Raw genomic sequence first — 27,844 nt, forward strand, 5'->3', positions numbered from 1 at the left:
TTAAAAATAAGGTACTTAACATCTTTTCAATTTAAGCTCAATTTACATTTTTGGGTGTTTACCTTGTTTAGCTAAATATATTTTTATCTGTTTTGTTTTTTAGTCAAATGTTTGAGTTTGGTCTAGTAATACTACTTGCTACTTTTGTGTCATTCTGCACATAATTGATTTGAAAATAAATTTTGATAAATTCATTTCAAAATTGATCTGTTTTTCAATGAAGAATCAAGTTTTTATAATAGTGTTAATTCTCAAAAAAAATTAAATTAGAAATTAAGATCCATTAATTAATATTGTCTATTAACTAACATATTTTATTAATACAAATAGTAGAATACTTTTTTCTTGAATGAGCACAGTTTTTTCATAACATTCAGCATACCAAAAAACTTAGAAGATGACAGCTTTAACTTTTTATTGAGCCCTTTCATTAAATTTATGTGACGATTACGCTTTTTAATTTGATAAATTTATGGTTAGAATTATGATTTTTAGATATTTAGTGTAAATAAGTTGTCGTAACTCACTAACAAGTAAAGAGTAGGGAAATCAGCTTTAACTAAGATAAGCTAATTCAACTTACCTCATTATAAATAGGTAGCTATACCTCTTAAATACAACACGAAGCAATTGAATTCTCATTATTTTATTAATGTCATTTTTTTTTCATGTTACTTGTATCTCATAAAAATCTAGTTCATGTTTATTACTTTAGTTTTAATTGAGCCTACTATGTATTTCATGATTTATATAAAGTATCATTACCTGTTTCAGCCTATTGAAACATGAGCCTACCATGTGTTTCATGGTTTATATAAAGTATCATTACCAGTTTCAGTCTGTTGAGACATGAGCCTACCATGTATAATATGAGTTATTTAAAGTATCATTACCTGTTTCGGCCTGTTGAGACATTAATTTATCTTCCCTTAATAAACTGTACATTTTGATAGTACAAGCAAACATGCTACCCAATGTTTGCTTTTGGCATGTTTGTAAACAAAATGGAATATCACCAGGGAAGGGACCCCATAACATGAGTGACCTCACAAAGGGATATGGCACAATTGTTTTAAGGGGGGTTGCTTGTCTTGTCCGATACTATATCTTAAGATAACCTTATGATAAAATCTGTTCTGAAAAAAAAGCAGGAATGTTAGTAATTTTGTGTATATTGGTTTCACACAAAAGCTGCTTGTACATTTTTAAGTTTAATTTTAAATAAACTTCTTGTTGTTTACAAGTCAAAGTGTAGTCTTTATTTAATCATAGTACAGCTGCACAAAGGGAGTAAATTTCTCTAATTCCAACAGGGACAACTGCAATCCCCTAAGTACAATTTCTTGATCCTTCATCTTATAATAAATTAAAAAGAAAAAGGTGGTTAACAATTATACCATTTCTGTTTCCCTCCTCTTCTGTGATATACTTTTTTCTCAATTTCTAGAATGCCTGGTTTTTTGCCAAAAATTGGCAATCATTTAGGCCCAATTATTTATATATGAATTTGTTTTCGATAATTTTTTTTTATGCTTCCAAATTATTGAAGATTTTTAAGTTTGTTACTGTTATTTCTACTCTTTATTAAATTATTTTGTGTTATAAAACATTTAGCAAAAATTTTAATGCATATTTCCTATATATTTATAGACCTACCTTTATGCAAGCTGATTGACAATTATCTTTGCTGTTCAATATGCAGTTTTAAAGACCGGTACAAAAGCAGATTCATTCGCCATGTGCGCATCCACACTGGAGAAAAGCCATTTGTTTGCCATATTTGCCAACGAGCATTTAATCGAGAAGAAACACTGAGGTATCATGTAATGACTATACACGTGAAGGAAGGGCCTTTTGCATGATATATGCCACTACAAAGTGATCGAAGTGTTGCTAACTTTTCATGTGAATACTGTAATCTTGATTCTATATGGTTTTTAACACTCTACCAATGAAATTAATTGCCCCTGAATATAAGTAGCCACTGTACTTTATTTAACAGCTACTAATATTGCCAAATGAATAGATCTCACTGATCGGTTGGCGAAGTGTTAATTATGTTAAAAAAGTATTTTAGTTTTATATTTCTTATTTTATCACTTGATACATTTTCCATTTTTATTCCTACTTTTAAAAAAATTAGTTATTGGTGATAAAGGAAAAGGATAATTTTATATCAAGTTTATATAAGTAACTATTATTAATTTAATATATAGTTTAATGGTGTATTGTGAGAAATATATTTTAATAAAACAGCAAAAACAAACCGGAAAAACTTTGAAATAAAGCGTATACAATTTGGCAAAATACAAAGTTTGTGTGAAATTGGTCAAATAGTTCCTGAGAAATCGAATTTTAACGAAAACGCATTTTAAAATTAAATTTCTCAAGAACTATTCTACTGATTTCACTCAAATTTTGTATTTTACCATGTAAAATTTAATTTTTTAATATGACGTAAAAATTTTATACCTTACAATTTGAAAATTCTATGATGCTTTTTAAATAAAATAATAAATATTTATTAATAGTTATATTTTGCATTGAATTGTCTTAAAATAAAAAATGTTTATATTTGTGTGCAAAATTTTTTAAATCCACTTAAAAAGTTCTTAAAATATCGCGGAATACGCAAAAAATAAAATTAACATTAAGGGGGCCAAACTTTGAACTGCTCTCCTGAACAAACTATGGAGACTGTATTTCCCAGATTGCGGCAACACCCGGTATTTTGGGGGTCAAAAATCTGAATCCATCAATAAAAAAGTTGGTTTATTTAGAAAAAGTAGATTTTTGTGTCTAAATTTGTAACTTAAAATATCCTCTGCACTGAAATGATTAGCATATTCGAGGTCATCTTCTTGAACCATTAGGATTGAGTCCCAGAACTTGAAGATCCAATCATTAGATCAAAAGTTATTCATACTAGTCTGTTTTTTATTTTACGCAGCGTACATGAAAGTATAATATTTTTCAAAAAATAAATTTTTCTTGTAATAATTGTTTTTTAAAATAATTATTTTTAAGTTTAAAGGAAAGTATAAGTGTTTTGCAAGATATTTTTTGTATAAAAGGACATAATTAAAAAATCAATAATAAAATTTTGCTATCAAATTAAAAATCAGGGATATTAGATATCAGTCAGGAGAAGTCAAGAAATTTTTCTTCTGAGTCACTTAGCTCTAAAAAATTACTGCTCATAGATTTTATATTGGCTTGCAGTTGTTTTGCACAATTCTTTATAAGCAATGTTCAAGCTGTTTTTAGGCTTTTATACTTTCAAATTTCACTTCTTGTGTTAAAAATATATATACCAAGTAAGTGTTTGTGTTGCTTAGAGCCGTTACCTGTAGTGTTTTTTCTTCTGATAAACCTGTTTTCTTGGTAATGCAATGAGAAAAGTATGTATTGAGAGGAAATTTCAGCATCAACTTACCAAAGTTTAAAACGCTTGCTTGGTTAAAAAGAAAAAAATGTTTTCTAAATTTACCAACTTGGTACATAAGTAAAAGTTAATCTGTGATCTGTAAATAGTGTGTTAAAATGATAATCCTTATTCACAAATAAAATTTTTTATTAGTATGTATAATAATTCAAAACTATTTTAAATATATTTATAATGATCCTTTTCACTGTGATTTACTGATGATGTTCAATTTTATATGTATGAGAGCTTGCTTAATACAATATTGTATTGATTTCTCAGTAAAATGAGGTTATCTTTTATGGTTAACTGTTGCTATTTTGCTGTTTAATGTTTTTATTATTGTACTTATTTGTAATTGTTATGGATTAAGCAAGAATACAAGATAGACAAAGATTTAGCAAATTGAAGTAGGGATTACCTATGCCATTAGTTAAAGTCAAAGAATCTTCAAGGCTTTCATCTTGAACTTACTAAAAATCAATAGCCTATCCTAGTCAGTTGAAGTCTGAAGTTATATTTTACATGCCTATAGTATATTAGATAATTCATAAATAACCTTTTTTCGGTAGTGCATGAGAGTTTCTTAATATATCAGAATTCTCTACTTTGATGTTTTTTTAAAGCTAAGGATTATGTATGTGTTGCACAAATATTTTTTTAAGGTTGGCCCATTGCCTGCATAAAAATGTGCTTTGTAAATATTGATATTCAGCTTTAACCAATTAGGGTTGGCAATCCTTATTGAACTGGACAAACATATGTTTATCATTCATTATTACTTTAATCTATAACCTATATACTCAGTTTTATTGCTTTTATTTTAAGAAGTAACATAATTCCATACCACTATAGCTATCAAAACAAAACAGTAATTCCCATTTTTCTTTCAACAGATGTTGCTTTTGGATACAAATCATCCTGGATTCCTGGAATATTTTGTTGTTCAATGTGTTCTTATAAAACTCCAAACAAATGGAAATTTAAACGACACCTGCAGCATCATAGAAATAGATAATGTTATCACTATTTTGTCAAAAATATTTAAGCATTATTTAAAAATATTTCCATGCTTATCTCTTTATGTAAAATCATTGAATAAATTGTGTTTATTAATGGCACAAGATGTAAAGTTGCCTCCTCAGCATAACATTTTATAACTGAAATAAGCAATAAAATGTCATATTATGTATTATTTTTCAGCTTACTTATATCATTTACAATGTGTTAATAACATAAAACTTATATTTATTGATTTATGCTTTTTATAAGAATTTAATTTTTTGAACAGTTTCTTCTGCATGATTGCTTTAGGTAGTTTAAACTTACTCTAACTCAATGGTTCTCTAGCCTTAAATATAAAAATGTACTTTCTTGGAATAAACATACCTTTTTCTGACCGATTGAGATTTTTGATCCCCCAAATTAAGGGGTTGGGCTGCCCACAATCTGGAAAGTATAGTCCCAGTAATTTGGTCAGAAAAGTAGTTGCAATTTTGAACCCCTTCACACGTTGCCACGAATGACAGCTATAGCTGGCTGATCTTTGGCAGTATGAAGGCAAACAATATCTACAGCCGTCCTGCCCATTTTAATTATTAAAAAAGGAACATCATTAGTACAAAGTGTTTTAATGCTTTTATCTGTTATTTATTCGGTAATGCATTGAGAAAAAAACCAGTTTTTTTGTAATTTTTCGTGTTTTAACAATTCAGAATATTTTTGACATTAAGGGCTGTAACAGTCATGCATACCAAACATTTCGTATAGTTTTATTTCACTCAATTGAATAGTGTGTTTTTGTGAGGATGAAATATTTATTCTGTAAATATTTTTTCCTGAGTTAAGTAAACACAGGTGAATTACTCCCTTCAAAATTTTATAAATGAAAAGATAATTTTAGCATACAGAATATTTCTATAGGTATCAGTGTATGTAAATTAATAATAATATGATATAAAAAATGCTAAAAATTCATAAATATTTAGGTTTGTGTTTAATCGCTCTTCAGTGTATAACATTTATGTATTCTAAATATTTCATCTAGGCAACCAAAACAAATAAATTCAGTACAATTCATATCCCCAAGCTCTACCCGACAACATGTCTTGGAAAAAATCCCTCAACTCATTGATTTTCAGCGTAAAACTTATTTTTTAGGTTGCAGACAATGTTCAGCTAACAAAATTAGAAAAGAGACGTTATATAGATGTAAAACTTGTCTGCAAAAACCACCATTGTGTCTAGAATGCTTTGAATCCTTTCATTTACAGTAGAGCTGATTCCTTGAAAATGCTTTTTTCTTGTATGCTTATAATTTGTTTTTTCAGATGAATTTTTTTTAATTTTAATTATCTTGTGAGCAAATTAATTTGCAAATGATAACTTTGTTTGAATCTGATTTGCTTGTTATTAAGCTTAAGCATTTTTACTCTCTTTCATTCGTAGGAACCATTTTTGAATTAGTAATGACGTTCTGTTTATTTATTTTGAAAACTAATAATGGATGCTTTATATCTTTGCAGATTTTCCGTTGGGACACAAGTTTTATCACTGTTCCTTATGTTCATATAAAACTCCTGATAAAAGCAAATTTAGTCGACATTTTCGTGTTCACAGTGGAGAAAGGCCTTTTATTTGTGGTGTATGCCGAAAACCTTTCAGTCAAAAATCTAACATGAAAATTCATATGTTTACAATGCATAAAATATGCCTTTAACTTTGAAAAAACTATTTTTTAATACAATTTAATCTAGGGAGCCAGACTGTTAGGATTTCAGAAATTTCCTGATTTTAGATATCTTACATAAACAAATAGATAAATTGAAAATAAGAGCCCAAATTTTTAACAAAAACATGTATATTTACATATATTTGATCAATTCCACTGTAAAGCCACATATTTTTTTTTTATCCTAGTGGTAGTTCTACGAACTCTTGAAGATTAATATTCTTAAGATTTTGAAGTTTATATATTATGTTTCAATATTATGACTTGCAAATTTTATTTTTAACTTTTAAGTAATTTTATTACGATTGCTCGAACTGTATGATTGAACTGTTAATTCACAGGCTAAAGTAAAACTAAGCTCAGTGATGCGACAGCCCATATAGGGCCAAGGCCTAGTGTGCTCATCTCAGTTTTCTCAGCTCTCAGGGGTGCAGGAGCAGATGCTCCAGTTAGGTGGTTAGCCGAACGCGAAACAACCAGTGTTTAGTTCCCAAGCATGCTTGGTACTCATTTATCGACACACTGAAGGGATGAAAGGCTGAGTCAACCATGCCCGGCTCGAGCATCGAACTGCAACCCAGGCCCTGTGGCAGGTGGCCGTGAAGTGCTACCACTAATTCACAGTCTAGTTTATCACTTTTTGACAGTTTTTTGGACCAAATGATTTTTACAGGGTTGCCATTAGCGATTTAAAATGCGAAAAGTGGTAACTAATTAAAATCAAACTTTTTTAAATGATATTAAAATTAGCAACTTTTTCAAGCATATTTTTTCAGTTTACTATTAGAAGTGAATGCAAAGAATGGTTTTGGTTTAAATATGAATAACTTTGAATGTTAGTCATAGTGGTAGTTATGATTGAATAATAGAAAAGATAATAAACAAAAATGAATAATTTCTTCTACTTTTTAGTCACTGTTGGTATCTCTGTTTTAAAAATGCCTTTATTTTCAACTGGATGTTCCCAACAAGCAAAGTAAGAATGCTGCTTTTAAATGATCGTTTTCTGGCTTGATGGGTTTCGTTGTTAACTCGAATGTTTGTTTTTTTACTTGTAATTATTTTTTAGTCATTGTAACAGGTGTGAATTTGGAAAATCACATTATAGTAATTATAAATTAATGTAGCATTACCTTTAAAGCAATTCAATCGTAAATTCATGTAATTTTGTCTTCCATTTTTTTACAGTAATTTTGCAGATTTTAATACAGTAACTAACTGTTATAGATTAAAAAAATTATAGCAGTACTGTGTTGAAAAATACATAAATCAATTCAAGCATGGCTACATATAATACTGGATCTTAAAAGTCAAACAAATGTATTTATAATTAATATGACAAGCATTTGTACGTTTTATGACACACTAAAAGATATAGAAAATCTGTAATTGACCCGACAGTATTACTGCCTTAAAGATATTGAACAAATTTGTACAACAATAATGATATGAATATACAATGTAAAATTTTCCATTTTGCAAAATTCATTTTGGATGCTGTATATATCATGGAGATAATAAAATACTCTTATTTTTGTACAAAAGCAATCAGTCTTGTCTTTTATTTATTTGGTAAATCTACATGAATTTAGATCATCAATATGATTTAAATCATCAAATCAAAATATATTTAAATCGTTCTGATCACCATAATTAAAATTGTTTGTTTTGTTCAATTGTAAATTTTATAAGACTAATGAGGTTATTGTTCTTATTGTAGGGAGGTTACCATGAGAAGGGGGGGCACACTTTTTGTTTGCAGAAAACTGATCGTTTATTTTAAGTTGTATGAATATATGTATTTTTTATGCATGTATGTTTATATATAAATATCGATATAGAACTTTATAAAGAATGAACAGTCTCCAAAAAACAAAAAGCGTGTCCCCCCTCACGCTATGCCAATAGTTCTTATCCAGGATAGTGATAACTAACCTGGCTTACTTTTTGTGCAAAATAACTTTTCTTTATTAAAATTAACTGTGTGAGTTCTAATTCTATTTTATTCAATTTTTATTACTTTATATTTCAATATAAATTAATTACATATCCGTATTTAGTCGCTTTCTAGTTGTTTGTAAAGACAGCCATAAGAGAATTGCCTTGATTTAAAGCTTTTTGTTATCTAACATAGGCAAATTTTAAAACTTTTTACTAAAAACAATTAATAAAATTCAACTCATATTGTCAACAAGTATTTTCTTTAAATTGCTACAATTTTAATTATTCTTGCTTTTGTATCTGTAACTTACTAACTGTGAGTCTACTAACATTTTAACTTTAGCTCCATGCCAAGACATTGTAAATTTCAAAAGTTTCAGAGTCGTTTTAAGCAGGCTTTAATATTATTTTGTCACTTAATGGATTTATTGTCAATTGAAATTCATACCACTATAACCCTTTCCAATCTGGCAATACTAATTAAAAAATTATTGTAAACCATAAAGCATGTAAAACTACTTGCTTCTAAACTGTACTGATTTTTAGCAACCAGTATTTTTTTAAAGACATAAAATTCAAGTGTATCTCTTTACTTAGAAATTACAGTCTAATCTAAGTCTGTAATTGAATTAAAAATTACATTCGCTAACATAAAATTTTCAATCAATATGTATGGAGCTACAAATGATTAAGACTAGTTAGATTACTCATGTTTTAACTGGAGCTCTGTGATGAATGAAAACTCCCAATTCCTAACTGCTGAAATTGGTATCCATTGTTATCGTCAATGAAATTTCTAACCCCTTTCCAACAAGACTGAAATTGTAACCACCTTTTTTCTTTAGCTACAACTAAAATTTTAATCTTTTCCTGACAGCTGCAAGCAAAGTTTATCGCCAAATACGAATTATAGTCAATAAAAATTTTCTCCAGATATTGAAATTATAATTTTGAGTTGATGGTATGTTGGAAAATATAAATCAAAAGCGATTTTTACAGAATACTCTATGTTACATAGCCTACAAATGTATAGAAATATGAATTGAAGAGGGACCACCTATCATAATGAGCAGCAATCACTCCTGAAAAGTTCTATAATTCTAGGAATACTTGTGTAACTTTTATTTTGAAATAAGCAGCAGATTGCAAATTAATCCTCTGAAAGGAAGACAAACTTAAATTACTCCGATGAAATGACTTAAAAAGATGGATTGTTCATATAACTACATCTTAAATTTAGGAAAAGTTACAAAATACGTAGCATTATTTTTTTCTCAATAATTTGGAGATAGAATGTTCATCAAGATAATTGTGAAAAAACAAGATCGCTTTCATAAGAATTAAGTTATAAATTTTAAAAAAACTTCAATGTTAAAATGTACTCTTTTATTTTTACAATTTTGGGTAAATTGCTATAATAGTAATTAACAACTATCATTAGAAGTAATGGGTCATTTTTATCATTTGTCGTTATTTAGAAATTGAAAAAAGAAAATTATAGTACTAGAATATGTAATTTTATGAAGAAGAAAAATTAAATACATATACTTTTTCTATAGTATTCTGGTGTGTTTTATACAGTTCTTATTTATTTTATTACTCATATCTACTTTAGACACATACAATAAAAAACGTGATGTCTATAATTTCTATTTTATTATATTTAAGACAAAGATACTTTCCTATGTAACTTAAATGTCAATTGTAGGAAGATTTTAATTTACATATTATTAGTATATTTAAGAAAAAAATTTAAATGATGTCAGGCATATTGCCAGTTTAGTCATGTCAGGAAAAATTTATCTGAGATCGATTTTTGTGGCTGATTTTGTAACTTAAAATATCGTCTACTCTAGTTGTGTGAAAATCCGGTTATTAAATCAAAAGTTATTTAAGATGTTCACTCTTTTGTTGTCTGTACATTAGTAATTTTAAAAAGCTTCAAAAAGAAGTCTACAATTTAAACTTGCCTACATTTAAGCTTATACTACTACTCTTTTTGAAATAGGTGTTTTTTTTTCTTCCTGTGAATGAATGTTTTAAGTGGTAGCAAATTTCATATTTCACCTTTATTTTTTAGTTAATAAATTTATTTCACAGTGATTTTGGTAAATTTATAATTAGGTGCCAAATTAATTTTGGAAATTTTTAGCAGAAAATGACTTAAAAGAGAGATTTTCTAACTATAAATCGCCTGAGAATATTCTGAAAGAAGGGGTGAATTTAATTTGTGGCAAACCGTTTCCTGCTACCTGTTTTTGTTCAATCGGAGAACTCAGGCATTTTTCTAATCAATTTATACCAAATCCAAACGCAAACCTTTTCTAACTGTAACCGCATAAATGTTATTCTTCATAAATCTTTCCAACTTCCCTTTCTATGTTTCTGTTGAATTAAGTTTTTTAAGTTATGCAAATAAAACATGTGTGAACTAAGAAACCTATTAATCACCGATTGTGGACTGAGCTATATTCTATAAATTATAATCCTTTAATTCACTGTCAAGACGATACATGTAATTCATACTTTAAATTAAATGAAATTTAAAACTGAGCATGCGGACACAGGTATTTTAAAGTTATTGTTTTTCATTCCGCTGAATGATAAAATTTTCCGCCATAAAATGGAAAAAGTTACTCCTAATGGGTTATTTTTACAATTTCTGGATGGTAAACCAATCCCTTATTTCTTTCAAATAGTTTCTAATATCTTTTACTAAAAAATTAAAGTCAAAGCCCTAAAAAAAAAGGCATTAAGTAAAAATTCTGTTTAATCATTAGAGTTTAATGAATCTAATTTTTGTTGTTAGAATCCAGTAATTATTCAACGTCAAGGTCTGTCGGGATTTATTAATAGGCTATGTCAACTTTCATCTATCAAAAGGTACCTCAAAATGGATTCAAGTTAACATGTCTTATGTACTAGTGAATTGGTATTTAATATTTATAGTGGTAGTTACGATAATATCCCCCCTTAAAAGGAGGATTGTACTTAGTGATTGTAAAATAATGAAGAAAAAAATGCTAATTTAAACTTAGAAGGTTTTTTTTGTTTTCCAGTACATAAGGATTTTTTTTCAATCAAGGGGGGTAATTGAGTTTTACATACATACACTTCTAGAACAGAGTTCCCATTCTAGTCCTTAAAAACTGTTTAGTTTTTATTTTTGATAATAAGGGCCCTTAAATGTACGTAATTTTTGTACAAGGTTTTTAAAAGTCCTTAATTTTGACAATCAAATTAATTGGAACAATTTTTCAGTCTCACAAAAATATTAAAAACAAAAATTTGCTATTTTTATCACCTAGAATGAGACCAGACATCAAGAGTAGAGCATTTTAGAGAAACAAGATGAGATGTGTACAAGGCAAGGCGAAGAAATCATGTCCTTCTTTCTTAATACAGTGGAACTCACATTGATACTTATATGTTAAAATTTATATCTAAATTAATTCTGTATTACTGATTTTTTAATGTTTTTCTGATGAACATTTTCTGAATAATTTTATTGTGGTATATTTGATTGTAATCCTCTGAGATTCCTCTTTAATCCTCGGGTAACGCATACTAATATCTGAAAGAACGGTCAGTATACACATATTTTTTTAAATATTTACTATTTTTAATGTTCATATTTAAAGTATTTGTAAATTAGTGAATTTATATATCTTTTGATTGTTGCTAAAGTAGTATAAAATCATAAGAAATAAATAATAATTTAGGAAATAAAATTGGTTAAAAAAAAGAGTAGGGTGACCCGGGGTAATTCACGATCACTCTGTTTCTGGGGTAAAGTTTTATTTTTTTTTAAAAAAAAATTTCTTTAAATTTGAGACATGGACAAGAACGTTTGTGCACTTTACTAAAGTATAACTACATTTACTTAATAATAGTTTTTTGTTTAATCTAACAAAATAAGTATCTTTTAAACTGCTTTCTGTATTTTCAATTTCAGAGATGGGTTTTAAAATGTGCACATTTCCGCAAAGATCCCCCTCCTTCTCTTAATAATGAATATTTTGAGTTACTTTCTTTTTCTTTGATATAAAAATAGAGTAAGCTTTTGNAATAATTTAGGAAATAAAATTGGTTAAAAAAAAGAGTAGGTTGACCCGGGGTAATGTTTCTGGGGTAAAGTTTTATTTTTTTTTAAAAAAAAGTTTCTTTAAATTTGAGACATGGACAAGAATGTTTGTGCACTTTACTAAAGTATAACTACATTGACTTAATAATAGTTTTTTGTTTAATCTAACAAGATAAGTATCTTTTAAACTGCTTCCTGTATTTTCAATTTTAGAGATGGGTTATAAAATGTGCACATTTCCTCAAAGATCCCCCTCCTTCTCTTAATAATGAATATTTTGAGTTACTTTCTTTTTCTTTGATATAAAAATAGAGTAAGCTTTTCTTTAATTGTTTCACATCTACTGTACACATTATAATTGATTATAGGAAACTGTATCAAATGTTGCCCCCTACAGATGGGATAATTATTGACCACTGGGGTAATTCCTGATCATTGTGATTTCTTCTTATAAATAGTATTAAAAATAACTAATTGTCTTTTCTTAAATAACAGTTCATACTTATTAAATGGGACAACTATAAAATATATTTTAACTGTAATCACAATTTTTTTTTTGTATACAAGACAAATGTGTTCTGATATGACCATTTCTAGCCTGTCTTACCTTGCTTCTATCTTAATTTTATGTGTGTACATTGTTAGAATAATTTTAAGTTGATAAATTAACCTAATATAAATATGGTGAGAAATTATAAGCTTATAAAGGATACTAAGCTTCTAGAAAGCAAAAATAGTGAATTTCTTTTAATGTTTGAAAATGAAAATTTAAGTGTGAGAGCTGAAGTCTTTATTCTTGATTAAATAAAAAGTTTTAACAGCTGCTTAAACATATCTTTTTGGTTTATTTGTTTGATCTTAATGTCTTATTTGTTAACTACCATCGTGTAATTATTTTTAAACAGCCCCTTTACTATAAAAACTGATGATCAGTAATTATCCCAGAAGTGATCAGGAATTATCCCAGAAGTGATCAGGAATTATCCCAGAAATGATCAAAATCATGGGTAATTCCTGATCACTAAAAATTTAAAATATTTTAAGTTCTAATTAGATTTTCATACAAATGAAGGTAGCATAGGACTCATCTCATATAGCCTCAAACTTCCAGTAAATATTAAAATTCCATCTTGAAAGTTTTTTCACAAAATTGTTTGCATTTTTTGATCAGGAATTACCCCAGGTCACCCTACATGTATTTTTTAAATAATTTTCTTTTATGTTCTCCTATACATTAAAAGTACTTTAGACTCTTAACTTTTATTTCTTGATTATAAAATCAAGTCTTTTTTTTTTTTCTTTCTTTTTCAATGGAGTTAGTAGGATGGAAAAAAATTTTGTGTTAGTCATCGTTCTTGTTAGATTAATATGACTTTGGCCAATGAGAGATAACCTTCTTAAAAGTTTGGTGCATATGGTGAGGGGGGTCCACGTCCCATGCACTGGAAACTTTTCTGATTAACTATTATGAACTTCAGAAAAGTTACTAACTCCTCACCAATTATTTTATATAAATGTTACCTACTCCTAATTACCTAAAATGTGCTTGAAAATTCTTTGAAAGCAAATTATAGTGTTCTTAGATCTATCCCTAGAAATGACTAATTCAAAATAGTTTTATGTATTTTAAAATGCAATATATATTTCAAAGATTTAGTTAGGGGTGCTCATGGAAATTCTCATAAAAGCCAGAAATAACAATACTTTTAAATTCAATTCAAGGATTGTATTTTTTTTTCCTTGCACATTTTCTTGACAAAAGAATTCTTTTAGAGAATAATTCTATTAAATGATTTGTGAAATCCTTCTTTAAATAATTAATTCTATTTTAGATGGAGGTGAGCAATCAAGGTAAAATGTGTCTTTTATGAACACTTACATTTTTTATTAAATTGTGTTTGGCTTATAAAATCCCCTGATTTGAACACCGTGTTTGAACAGCAAGTAAATCACAAAAATCAACATTTTTGTAATTTAGTGGATTTGCATAGTTAAATCCCTGGTGTAAAGAATTTAAACTATAAGAATCAGGTGGATTAAATTTATTTTACTGAAAATTTCGATGCATTTTAGTTACATAAGATTCATATAGATTAAATATGAAGCATTATTTTTTATTTTGTTTGATTGTTTTCTTACAATAATGCCGTCAAAAGAACATGTTTTAGCGTACCCACTTGACCCCATGGTAAAAGAAAGTAGGTCTAGTTCTAAAATTATTTAATATTTAAAGAAAAATATGTAAATATTTTTTAGGAAATAAAAACGTACTGAAATAAATGTATTTCTGTTATATTTAAGGTACAAATGCACACACAAAAAAATTTTTACATATTTAATTAAAGAAATAATGTCCATGGCTATTAAAATTGGATTCATTCGATATACAACTTATATTGCTTTACTCTACATAATCTTAATTAATGGCAGGGAAAGTATAATAATCTCCCAATGGGAAGTTATTCAAACACTGTATGTAATTCACTAATATCTATTACTTGACCACTTCTTGTTTGGTACTGAACTTCTACCCATGATCCTTGTTTTATTTTCTCTTAATTCTACTTTCATATTATCTGTACCATTACTTTTCTTAATGTCTCTCATTTAAGGATCTAAACTATCATAACATATGACATGAGAATAAATATAGTTTGCAAATAATAAACTTGCAGCCAGATATTAAAAATAAAATAAAGGCATTTACTATAGTCTCAATATAAGTTTCTATAAAGGAATAAAAAAAAAAATTTAAAAAGAAAAGAATAAGTGTTTTTTACTTAACCCCATGTACCCACTTTCTCCCATCTAACCGTAGGAAACGTGTTTACAAAAGCAATAACCTATGACAAAGCTATTGAGAAACAACATAGATTTACAATAGAGTCTGTTTAAACGGTCTTTAAGTGATAATGAAAGTGCTCCATTCAAAATATTAGTAATTTTTGTTTTCAAAAAAAATTTTTTTCATTGCGTTCAGAAGCTCCCGCAGGTTGCACATCAACAGTCGGCAGGCCGCATGTTGTGCACCCACAGTCTCAGGTTTGGTTTTATTTGGTTCCATATAAAGAAATTTCTACTTGAGAAACAATTAAATCAAGTAGAGTCAGAGCTCTTTTGCACTGCAGATTAATATTGCCTCTGCAGATAATTTTTCATCAAATTTTTCGTTTTACTTTTAAAAAGCAAATGGGCTAAAATTCCTTTTTAAGAAATCTAACTAAATTAAATAATACTTTAATTAAACTTGATTCGAATAAAAATTAGGAAATGAGAGAACACCGCAAAGGAAAAGTTAAGATTTTTGACTTGATTACTAAACTTAACTGTATATAGATTTATTCTATTTGATTTTGTATCATTGTATAATATTCTACTTAAATTTAAGCAAGTTTTTATGTATAATGTTTAAGAACCTTATATATGTAAATTTTGCTACATGTATGATTAAGCAGAAGTTTTACAATCATAATGTCTGACTGCATTGAAGTTGGAGACAAATTTCGAATTGGGAAGATAATGCTGCAGATTCACTCCATGCATTCTGATATTGTGAATACTAGTCAAAAATAGTACTTTTATGCTTAAAATTCATTGTATCTTCTCAACTGTTAGTGATATTGACTCCATTTAGGACTAATTCAATCCAGCATAAAAAAGATGCATGGAACAAAATGCTTCATTTACAGATCCGTAAATAGGTACATGTAAAAAATTTTACTTTTTATATACATAAAAACCATTATAACTTTTAAACTATTAGTCCTATCATCTCAAATTTGATCTCTTTCAATTCAGCTTAAAATGCCTTGGAATTAAATTCTCATTCGTATATCTATAGCAATCTAAGTTCCTATCTTCTTAGCTTGTTACTACTAAGAGGTAAGTGCTTACATGTTTGTTACTGTGTAGAACAGGGGTGTCAAACTCGCGGGCCGCATGCGGCCCGAGATGAAAATTTTTTGCGGCCCTGTCAATATATCCGATGCAAAGTAAATTCTTTGTAAGACAAGTTTTGCTTGTTTTCTTCAATTTTCTCAATAAATATAGACTCAGTACCCAGTAATATGCAAATGGAAGTGATTGAGATTCAGTGCGACTCATAATTTGAAGGCAAAATTCATTGAAGTGGGTGTGCCTGAACTCAACAAATATTTAACGGCAAGGTTTGAAAATACTCAAAAATTCGCATGTGAAATTAGTTCCATGTTTGGAAGTACTTATCAGTGCGAGCAATTATTTTCTGTTATGAATGGAAATAAATCTCCTGTCCAAAACCGTATTAATAACGCTTACGTTGGGTCAATTTTGAAAGTAGTCTCGGCCAATAAAATTTCTCCTGAAATAGGAAAGATAGTAGCAGAGAAGAGATGTCAAGTATCAAACAATAATTTAACTTTATATATGTTTATTCTGTTTAGAAGAAATTTGGGTCCGTTAATTGACCCTTCACAAAATATCTTTTCCTAAAAACGGACCCTCACAAAATATTTTAACTTAAAAACTGATCCTTCAGAAAATGATTTTTCTTTTAATCGGTCCCTTCACAAAATTGTTTATCCTCATTATTGTTTTTTTAATCAAATAAACCCTTCCCAGGAAGGGGGGAAAGAAAGACTGATGTAAACGAACTAAATTTTGTCTTCGGCAGACGCTTCTTAATGAATATTCTGCGTTCAGCAGTATAGGTTAAATACCAATTATCTGTATGTTGCATCGCTAATTTAGTAGCTGCAAATTGCTGTTTATTTTTTAAAATTTAATTTTTTTNAATATCTTTTCCTAAAAACGGACCCTTCACAAAATATTTTAACTTAAAAACGGATCCTTCAGAAAATGATTTTTCTTTTTATCGGTCCCTTCACAAAATTGTTTATCCTCATTATTGTTTTTTAATCGAATAAACCCTTCCCAGGGCAGAAAACAAGAAAGATGGACGTAAACGAATTAAAATTTGTCTTCGGCAGGCGATTTTTCCATTATTCGTTCTAAATTAATATTCTGCGTTCAGCAGTATAGGCTAAATGCCAAATATTTGTATGTTGCATCTCTAATTCAGTCGCAGCAATTGCTGTTTATTTTTTAAAATTTAATTTTTTGAATTATAATTTTAAAGTGCCGAGCATAATCTTGTATCTATTTACAGTTTAAAAACTTATTGAAAAAGTTTTTTGCAATAACCGGACCCTATTTGCACAAATTCATAAACGCGTACTCTGGTTGAAAGAATGTTTCACAAAATGTCCTGTTATTACAATGTACTATTCAAAATTAAAATATATGTTTCTATAAACATTGATTTTTTTTGTGTACCCCACTTAAAGTTAAACATTGTTTATTTGGCCCAAGTTAGCTTTTGAGTTTGATACCGTTTTATGTCTAGGTGTAGAACGTTTTATGTCTAGGTTGTGACTATTTTTGAGCTATCCTTACTGTACTAAAATTATATAAGACCTAATAGATATTGTTTTTAAGTGGTAGATAATTTTAAAAGAATTCAACAATTTCTATTTCGCTGGCACTTAACATTTAAAGAAAAAAAATTCTGTCTAGAAGGTGTTGATTTGACTGTTATATTCTCTCCAATGATTGTGAACTATTCCATGCAAATTATTTAAACTGCATTTTAATTTTGTTTTTATTATTGGTAGACTTATATATATATTATTATACACTACTACTATTCTTATACTAAGTTTTTTTTTTAAATAGTTATTAATTTTTATTAAAGTTTTCTTACTCTTTTGCACAACAACCCATGAAGGATCTTGGCCTCCCTACTAATACATCTCCAAACATTCTTATCCTTTTCATGAATCCGATCCTATCCTTCAACTTCATCTAGCCATGATTTCTTCTATCTTCCAGCACTTTTCCTTGCTATTTTCTCCAAAAAAAGAGCTTTTTTGTACCTTTGTTCTGATCCATTCTAAGTGGCCCTACTACTGTGCCATTTATAATATTTAAAATATCTTTAACTGTTCAATTTCTAGATTTGTTCATATCACCAATAATACTAATTAATTTTTCTCCATATTGTGCTGTAGTCCAGATTTTCAGTTGTAATGTAAACTATATTGAAGATGATCCCAATGCTTTACATCAGTGTTCCCCAATCCCCGGTCCACGGACCGGTACCGGTCCGTGGATCAAACGGTACCGGGCCGCACATTTCATTGAAACTAAATATAAATTCCTAGGCTTATACCCCAAATTAAAAATATATGTGTTCCATTAAAATTTTACTTATTTAAAAAAAAGGGGCCCCGAAGGTAGTGACATAAAATTTTTAGTGTTTTAAAAAGTAAAAAGAAAAACACCGAATCCTTTCAATTAGTTTTAATAAAAAAAAAAAATCTATCCTAATAACTGTAAATATCATAAATAAAAAACGAAAGCGAGGCGCGAAATTTACATGGGAACTAGTGAAGAACAGTAACAGCAACCAAAACAAAGCAACGGATTAAACTGGACAAAAGCAACACACTTCGGGTGTCATTGTCTCCGATTACCCCCAAATGGAACCGTCTCATTGCAAAAAACAAGCTCAGGGTTCTCATAATTTTAACGTTCTCGTAAGTTAAAATGTTAAATCACTTTATATTTATTTTTTATGAAACTGTATTTTATTTTAAAGACATGCTTGAATACAATTAAAATAAAATAAATCAATCAAAATAATCTAAAATATGAACAATCAACCCCCCCCCCTCCCAGCGGCAGCAGTAAAATTATCAAACGTTGACAGGTCCGCGGTGATAAAAAGGTTGGGGAACACTACTTTACATGGTATAATAAAGCATTGGCTCCTTGCACTAAATCTGGCCTTTATTTCAGTTTTGATGAAATTATCTTCCATCATAACAGATTGCAGATTGAATTCTGAACTGAAACTCTCTGATATTCTACATCATTGTAGATCTTTATTGTCAATAGAGTTTCTCTGCTGGTCAAAATCTCTTTGCTAAACCTTAATATTATATTACTTAATGTGATTTTATTGTTACTTAATGCTATTTTTAATGGATTACTTCATATTGTAATAATTGTTTTAATATCTTAAAATATAATAATGCTTTTTTTTTTCCTCACGGAAATTTCAGCTGGATTTCAATGGCTTGGAACTGTTCTTGCTTGGAATTGCATGGATTTGTTCTGCTGTACTTACTGTTCCCATAAACATCCTCATAGAAATAGATTAATCAGGCATTTACAGAACCACAAACTTGAAGAAAACTTCTTATGCAAATTTTGTCAAAAATTTTATAGCAGGAAGGACCATTTAAAAACTCATATGATTTTGCATCAGCTATAGAAGAAATAAGCTATGAGAAGAATAATTTTTTTTTTTTGCTAAAAATACTGGGGTTGAGCAAAATACTCGTATAACAAATTGCTGTATATAAATAATTTTTCTTTTATTACCATAAGCGGAGAACCACTGAATTTTTTGAAGGAATTACTGCTTTTGCTTTGCAATCTTTGGCACAGAGTTAAATATAGGTATTCAACTTTGCTTAAATTGAACTATTGTAGAGTTTTATAAAAGTGTAACAGAAAACTGTTTAAAATATTCTGATATATATAAATAACTGGTACATATTTTGTTTTTGTTCAATGAAACTTTCAAATATTTTCAACGATTTGTATTCCTTCTGTTTGTTATACCAAGAACATGTTGCTTTGACCTTAGGAAATGTGTATAATACTCGTTAAATTTTATTTTTTGAACTAAATTAGGTGTTAATAAAAGTCTTATTCACCAAATGTTATAAAATATCCTTATGGTTATTTCTTTATGAAATGTGAAATATTAATGATTATATATTTTTTTTTACAGGTTGGTAAGTCAGTTATAAGAGTTCAAATAAAAAAGGATTTTGCTGCTTATGGTGACCTTATATATACAGTCAAACCCTGATATAGTGAACCTTCAAGGGACCGAAATTTCAGTTCACTCTAACCGGGAGTACACTATATCCGTTACGCAGGCAATTTAACTATTGGTTCCCAAACCCCTCCCTTTTATTACACATTATTCAATTAAATGACTGTAAAATATTATGCAGTAGCCAAAAATGTGTTATTTTTCATTAATCTTCGTCTTGCGTACAGAAAAAAATTAGTAATCTTTAGCTGATGAGCAATCCTCCACACCAGATATGGAAACACTTCCCGACTCTCAGATAATTTTTCCTGAATTTCTGTTATTCAGCTTTTTGAACCTGTCTAACCTGCAATTCGAGTAAAAAGTAGTCTCATAAAATCGCTTAGCAAATTCATCAACATTTGTCCAGATACTGGAAGATTGCGGCTTCTTCGACTGGTGAACCACTTCAGTAATGCTTCTTCAACATCCTTGTGATCTGCTTTTCTCAATTTTTTTCTGCCATTTAACTTTTTTCATGTGCAGAAATTAATAATTGCCTATTTTTCCATATGTTACAAACTGCAGATTTGAATAATTTATATTCACTGCAAATATCAGCTTGATTGCATCCATTTTCAATTTTTCTGATTGTGCCCATTTTATCATCAATCTAGAACGTTTTACGTTTACAGTTCGCCACACTTAAATTTGAGAAGACAGTTGTTTGCAGGATTTTTTTTTAACTGAACTGAGAGCAAAAAGGAGTTGAAATGAGGGCCTTATCAACACATATTAGTGTCCATCCCTTTGACCAGTAATGAATAATTACTCATTTCCTCTGACAGAAAATGCATATTGATACCACTGACACCTTACAGATGCATTGTCTGCCTGGGGTGGAAACATCTGTTTGGTTTATTTAGGGATGGGAAAGTTAGATAAAAGAAGTAAACAAGAAAAATTCTTATCACTACATTCCCCTCTATAGATGGTTTTGAAAATCGGTATATGTATTGATTTTGAAGTAGAAATTTAAAAATTATTGAAAAAAAAAATTTTTTTTTTAAAAAATCATTTGAAGACAGAAAAAAGTTCATTATATCCAACTTCCCCACTTTTATGTTCACTATATCCACAAAAAATAACATTATCTGTGTATAGCAAGGCACGGGACCGAGCATTTTGTTCATTATATCCGGGAGTTCACTATAAACCGTGTTCACTATAGCGGGATTTGANTTTTATGTTCACTATATCCACAAAAAATAACATTATCCGTGTATAGCAAGGCACGGGACCGAGCATTTCATTCATTATATCAGTGGTATCAATATGCATTTTCTGTCAGAGGGAATGAGTAACTATTCATTACTGGTCAAAGGGATGGACACTAATATGTGTTGATAAGGCCCTCATTTCAACTCCATTTTGCTCTCAGTTCAGTTAAAAAAAAATCCTGCAAACAATATCCAACTTCCTCACTTTTATGTTCACTATATCCACAAAAAATAACATTATCCGTGTATAGCAAGGCACGGGACCAAGCATTTCATTCATTATATCCGGGAGTTCACTATAAACTGTGTTCACTATAGCGGGGTTTGACTGTATTTGGAAAAATGCAAAATCATGTCCGTACACGGAGGGGAAAAACCATTCTTGTGTACGATTTGCCAGAGTGACTGTACCAAAAGTGTGGACATTTTTTTGTAAAGTTTCATGTTTTTCTACTTTGTGTGCTTGTAGAATATATTAATTTTCACTTAAATACAAACGTTTATATATCAAATTGAAGGTAATTTAATGTAGAATTTAATAATAAATACATTATTACAATATCTGTATTACAAGAAAAGTTATGCAACTAATAATAAGATCTATCTTAGATTTGCATTTTTTTAACGTGATACTTACACAATCAATACTTAGTAGGATAACCTTTATTTTTTAAGACAGCTTCACAGCGTCTTTTCATTGAGTGTACTAGTGTTTGGAGTTCACATTTCGTAATCACATGGTGCCAAGAATCAATTATAGCTTCAATAAGTTGTCTTTTATTGGAAGGACATTTCCTGGCCATGGTAATATATCTATGCCTTTATTTTGAAACCATGCTTTGCATACTTTTGCTGTGTGGCATGGAGCTGAATCCTGCTGAAAAATAAATGGTGCGTTGTTGGGGAAGAGATCCTTGATGGAAGGTATCAATTTTGGTTTCAGGACAGTTTTGATGTATTTTTTGGCATTCGGGATGCCACAATCACTTGAATTCGGCCCACACCATCTGCAGACATACATGCCCAAATCATGACATTTGTTGGGTTTCTTGTAGTTGCTTCAATGCAATCACATCTAATCAATGCAATCACATTTCACATCTAATGGCATCTGATGAAATTTTTCTATCTTAAAGGCATAGCCGTTTAATTTTTTTATCGGCAGTAGCACTTGTGTATTTTTTGGACCTGATTTGGCTTTATTTTCCACTGATTTCGTTTTTTCATAAGGTAAACAGAACTTTCGTACAAGTCACGGAACCACCAACTTGTCTTGCAATTTCAGCATAAAGGAGGCCATTTTCTCTCAATATGACAATTTGGCTTCTTTTTGTAGTTCTCCAATTGATTCTTGTTGATGACATTGTTTAAAATTAGTTAAATTAAAAAAAGGGGACTTTAAATATTCAAAAATAGCAATACTCTATTTAATTGTACTAGTATGCATCATTCCGCAAAATATTTACTCAACAATAACTCTTTTACCATCCAAATAACATAGACTATAGTTACGGACATTTGATTGGTCCTAGGAACGGTGTTTGTGATTGGCTAGTACGCTTTTATTACAAAACACGTCCTTATTCAAAACGATTTGTGTTTGTTCTATTAAAATGAGCATAACTTTTTTTGTAATGCAGATATTTTAATTCTGTATTTATTATTAAATTCTACATTAAATTACCTTCAATTTGATATATAAACGTTTGTATTTAAGTGAAAATTAATATATTTTACAAGCACACAAAGTTGTAAAACATGAAACTTTCAAAAAATGTCCACACTTTTGGCCACCACTGTATATATCGTTGAAAAGCCAAAAGTTGACACATGCCTAATTATGATAGGTCTAAATAATGATTTTAAATTTAAACCCTTCTGGCTTTAAATTGCCACTGAAAACAATAAGCTAATACAAAAATTTTACGTTTATTTCAATTACGTTATTTATTGTGCAAACAATATATCAACCATCCAAAAATATATTGTTTTTATAATATGTATCATAATTATATATGTATCTTTCAACCTTTGTTTTAGCTGTACAATTGTGTTGTTTGTCATATACTCCTTGACCCTTCCATCCTTAGTAATTTTAAATGAGAACTAAAGTTTTTATAGTAACTTATTTTGTTCTGAAGTGTATGTTAGTATTTAATGTGAATGTTTTAACTTTTGATATTGTTACCTGTTGTATCTACTTAAAATCTGTCGTGACTCTAGCTAGTATTGACGTTAAAATTTCTTTAATTTTAATATAGAAAAGGTGGAATATCGAGGTATAAATAGAGATAGAAGGTCATTTATTGACTTCAAATAAGGGTAAATTATTTTAGGGCAAGGGTTTCTTAAATTTTTAGCCTTAGAGTCACACTGACTCCTCCTAAGAACCTCCTTGGGAGAAAGGGGTTTGAAATATATAAAATTAAAAAAAATCTAATTTTTTATTGATACAGGACCACGGCATCTTGATTCTCTTGCTGTTTTTCCACTAGTAATGTATTTTGACTTTTTTGTCCAATATCTAGCTCACACTAGCATTGTGCTGCTAGCACAAATTTGTGCTGTTTTTAGTTACAGAATTTTTAATTAATCTAAATATATTTTGAACAATTAATGTTAGAATTAAACAAGAGTGTGACACAAAATTGTTTAAAATTTATTTTTGAATAAAACATTTAACAAGTATTTTATCTCGTTTTATAAAACTCGAGAAAAGAGTTGCAATTATGTCTGTTCTGCATTTGTTATTGAATGCTTGTTTCTTAGGGCTGGATAATGCTTATAAAGACATTTTTTATTTTCTGAACTTAAGTTTTTGATGAAAGTTTCATCCACCAAATGAAAATTTTATTTACTTATGGCCTTTTTTTTTTTTACTATAAAATATTAATAGTTTCTTTTTAACAGTTTGGTTGTTTAGTTTCTTAAGTGTGATGACAAGCTACGTCGCTGTTCATGGTGCCCATATACTCATTTGGAAAAATATAAAATCTCTAGACATGCCAAACACATAATGGGGAAAAACCAGTGTGTGATATATGTCTAAAAATCTTTGAATACAAGGATCATTTGAAAATACATGTGTCTAATAAATCGATATCTAAATAGTGATCTTGTGTTTGTTTTACAGTAAATATATTCAGTAATTCCATATTTCAAACAAAAATGTTTTTCATAAATAGAATTTAAAAACTTAATAATTTTATTTATTGCAGACATTACAGTTTGATTGCACATTTAATGGTGCCTTAATTTTAAACATGATATTTAGTTTCAAATGTTTTATTGCAGTCCTTTTTATAATTTTTTTAAAAAAATATGTTGAATTCTTCGACATTATCTTTTAATCGCTGGTCTTTTTTTTTTAGAATTTACTGTTTTATTGTCTTACTGTTTAATTTTTCTTTTTGTATTTCATAATCAAAATACCATTTCAAGATAATTCATATAACTTCAATTCTGAAAAGTCTTTAATTGGCCTTACAAAGTATGCCTATAAAATTTTTATCTGTTACAATATCCTATATAATAAGCTTTCTCCTCAAAAGTTTTAAATAATTCCCTGATCTTTTCAATGTCTCAAATAGCTGTGTACATAAAAGATATTAATGCTATTTTTCCCCACAGGCATTCTGGCAGGATGTAGACGGATTGGCAATATGTTATACTGTTCATCTTGCTCTTATAAAAATAAACACAAAAGCCAGTTACTCCGACATTTCCTTGTACATACTAAAAATAGTGCATTAAAAAAAGAGCTGAATGGATGCCAGCTTATTAACGATGTACTATACTGTTTATATTGTCCTTATAAAAATAGGCATAAAAGTAAGATGATTCGACATTTGACTACGCATTCTGCAGAGAGACCTTATGTTTGTAATGTGTGTAATCGTGGTTTTAAAAGAGAGGATATTTTAGAAGCACATGTGCTTACCCATTTGTGTTAGTGCATGTTAAAACTGAATTCTATTCAGTTGTATTTGGTATTTTTTAAACTGTATATCTCGGTGTTAAAATTTTTTTATCTGTGTTGATAGTTTTATAAATATTTTCATGATTAATCCTCTTATTGCATAATTTTTTTCTTAAAATGCAATAAGAAATTGCATATTTTTTATTACATATTTCAAATTGATATATATTTTAGAATTAAAGTATACAAAAGGTTTTTGTTAAAGAGTTTCTTTTCAATACAGAATTATAAAGGTTGTTAGAAAGTGCACAAAGAAATCCATAAAATTCTCATCAGATTGCTATAACTGTCTTCAATATACTTTAAATTGGAACTGCTATCTGTGTCAGAAATATTGTCAGGAATGTCTGTTGTATCTCTCGCAAAACGCTTATTGCCAGGCATGTCTGAGCTTTGAAAAGACCATTCAAAATACTGCAAGACATGCTTGAATATTTGCAGAAATATGAACAGCTAATGCCAACTGTTATCCCAGATTTGTATAAACAAGCATTGCAGAAAAACCTAAATGATACCGTAAATGGGAAAAGAGTGAGTTGTACAGTTAAATGGACAGGAAAACGCATTCCCACAGAAATTGCCAGTTTTTCAAATTTTCTCATCTACGTTGCCTATGGAAATAGCGGGATACACAACGAACTAAAATGTAGTTAGAAATGGCTTAACTCTTACTGAAATCATTTGGACTCATTGTAATATAACTTTGTGCACAATTTAGCTAATTTATTTGACATGTAACCCCAGTTACTCAAAATTCACTATCAGTAACATGCGTTTAAGCAGTGTAAGGTTGAATCTTCATGATTTACTTATCAACAGGTGTCAAACTTCTGACCTGGAAATTTCCATCTTCTATTGGTTATTGTTATGACTACTCTGAATTTATTATTTATCTACAGTTGTGAACTAAAGAGATTATTAGAGTCCTTTTTGAAGAAAAAAAAAATTAAACTTTTCTATAGATACTTTTTTCTGGCTACTAAAATTTTCGAAAAGTAAAAAAAAACTTTTCGTTAATTCCAAATTGTGTTTGTAATGACATAATTTTATGCAGGGTTTTTTAACCATTAAACCAACATACTCTAGATTTTATTAAATTAGGGCTTGCTTTATATTTAGAGATAAGGAATGCAAAAACTCTTTTGTTAACATGTTTTATATGCCTCATTTATGTGATAAAACCCTACTTACCTCTTTGTTTTCATTCAAGGTTTTGCCTTGTTCAGTTTTTTGATCCTATTAAATTAAGATACTTATTCCTAACAATTGCTCTCACTCTCTCTCTCTCTTTTTTTCTTAATATTAAGTTTAGTTTATAATACTGTAGTCTTATTACCTTAAATTTTTTATATTTGTTAGTTGTGGCACAGAGTAACTGATTTTTGCCCTAGTACCATAAAATTTTTCAATTCTTTTTATAAAATCCTTATTTAATCCTACAACCAAGGCAAGATTTCTTCAAGTAGCAAATTGCTTGTTTAAAGAAGAAGAAAAAATGCTAGTTACAGAAAAACACATTAGCAAAAATTGTTAGTAATTTTTTATCGTTTTATAGTTTTTTTTAATCACGCAATTACCAATATATTTAAAATTCTATCATTACAGCATGCGAACTTCTATTTAGGATTCTATCATTAATTATCGTTCATTTTCTAGTCTTTTTTTTTTTTAAATAGGTTTTTATCGTTTTTTTGGTGATCTCCACATGAATTTTGAAACTTCATTATTTATAATACCACAATATTGTGACACAAAAAAGTTCACATTTTAGTTAACACTTTTTTATGTGCATGAATCACTGCTATTCCGTGGTTTTCGACAGTTATCTTAATTATTTTTTTTTTTTATTAAATCATTCAATTCTGATATTTTAACTATAATATTACAACATGTTAATTTCACCTTTAAGAGATAATTTGACATTCTCAAATATATTATTAAGACACTTATATTTCAGATTTGAATATTCGCTCAATTATTTGCGACAATGCTGTCACAATCAGAATGTTCTGATTGTTTTCTCAGCAGTTATTATAGTTGGTTAGGTGTCAAAACTTCCAGCCTAGAAATTTCCACGTGTTTTTTAAATCTCGATACTTCAAGTACAGTATTTCTACGGCACATTTGAGTATTTGAACTTTCAGACGAGTATAAATATTTTATATTTACCGTTCAGGGATCATTCCATTGTGTAATGTTAACTTTTTTGCATCACAAAACATATTACTGCTTTATGTATTTTTATTACTACTTTAAAAAATTTTGTATGGTACTTGATTTTGCTAGTCGTATTTTTTAGTACTAGCATACTTTGAAGAATAAAATAATGTCCTGCTTATAACTGTCAAAAACACAGTTTGACATACATAAATAGGTTTTTTTCTTGTACGGGTAACCAGCTTGTCTCCATATTTTATGCTAGACAATTAATGTTTTACATCAATTCCCTAGCTAATTTCATAATTCATTAAACTGGACTTCAATGAAATTTGGTCAACTGACATAAAAGTTTTGTTTGTTGCTGTTGTTTATATTTTG

At 28.9% G+C, this 27,844-nt stretch overlaps 3 long non-coding RNA genes across 5 annotated transcripts; all 3 read left to right on the forward strand.

The window, feature by feature from the left end:
• Positions 1-1,530: 1,530 nt before the first annotated feature.
• Positions 1,531-7,703, forward strand: LOC122269554 (uncharacterized). 2 transcript variants are annotated; one of them, XR_006225261.2, is made up of 2 exons: positions 1,531-1,905; positions 4,321-7,703. It is a non-coding gene; the product is annotated as an uncharacterized lncRNA (long non-coding RNA). The 2 variants fall into 2 exon arrangements; XR_011636961.1 differs by having other exon boundaries at positions 1,531-1,816.
• Positions 7,704-10,466: 2,763 nt separating this feature from the next.
• On the forward strand, positions 10,467-11,532 carry LOC139425886 (uncharacterized). Its single transcript, XR_011636964.1, has 2 exons — positions 10,467-10,663; positions 11,405-11,532. It is a non-coding gene; the product is annotated as an uncharacterized lncRNA (long non-coding RNA).
• Positions 11,533-18,976: 7,444 nt separating this feature from the next.
• LOC122269553 (uncharacterized) lies at positions 18,977-25,951 on the forward strand. 2 transcript variants are annotated; one of them, XR_011636963.1, is made up of 3 exons: positions 18,977-19,683; positions 24,238-24,459; positions 24,958-25,951. It is a non-coding gene; the product is annotated as an uncharacterized lncRNA (long non-coding RNA). The 2 variants fall into 2 exon arrangements; XR_006225260.2 differs by lacking the exon at positions 24,238-24,459.
• The last annotated feature ends 1,893 nt before the right edge of the window (positions 25,952-27,844 follow it).

Source organism: Parasteatoda tepidariorum, chromosome 6 (genome assembly GCF_043381705.1).
Source record: "Parasteatoda tepidariorum isolate YZ-2023 chromosome 6, CAS_Ptep_4.0, whole genome shotgun sequence".
Taxonomy (NCBI): Eukaryota; Metazoa; Arthropoda; class Arachnida; order Araneae; family Theridiidae; genus Parasteatoda; species Parasteatoda tepidariorum.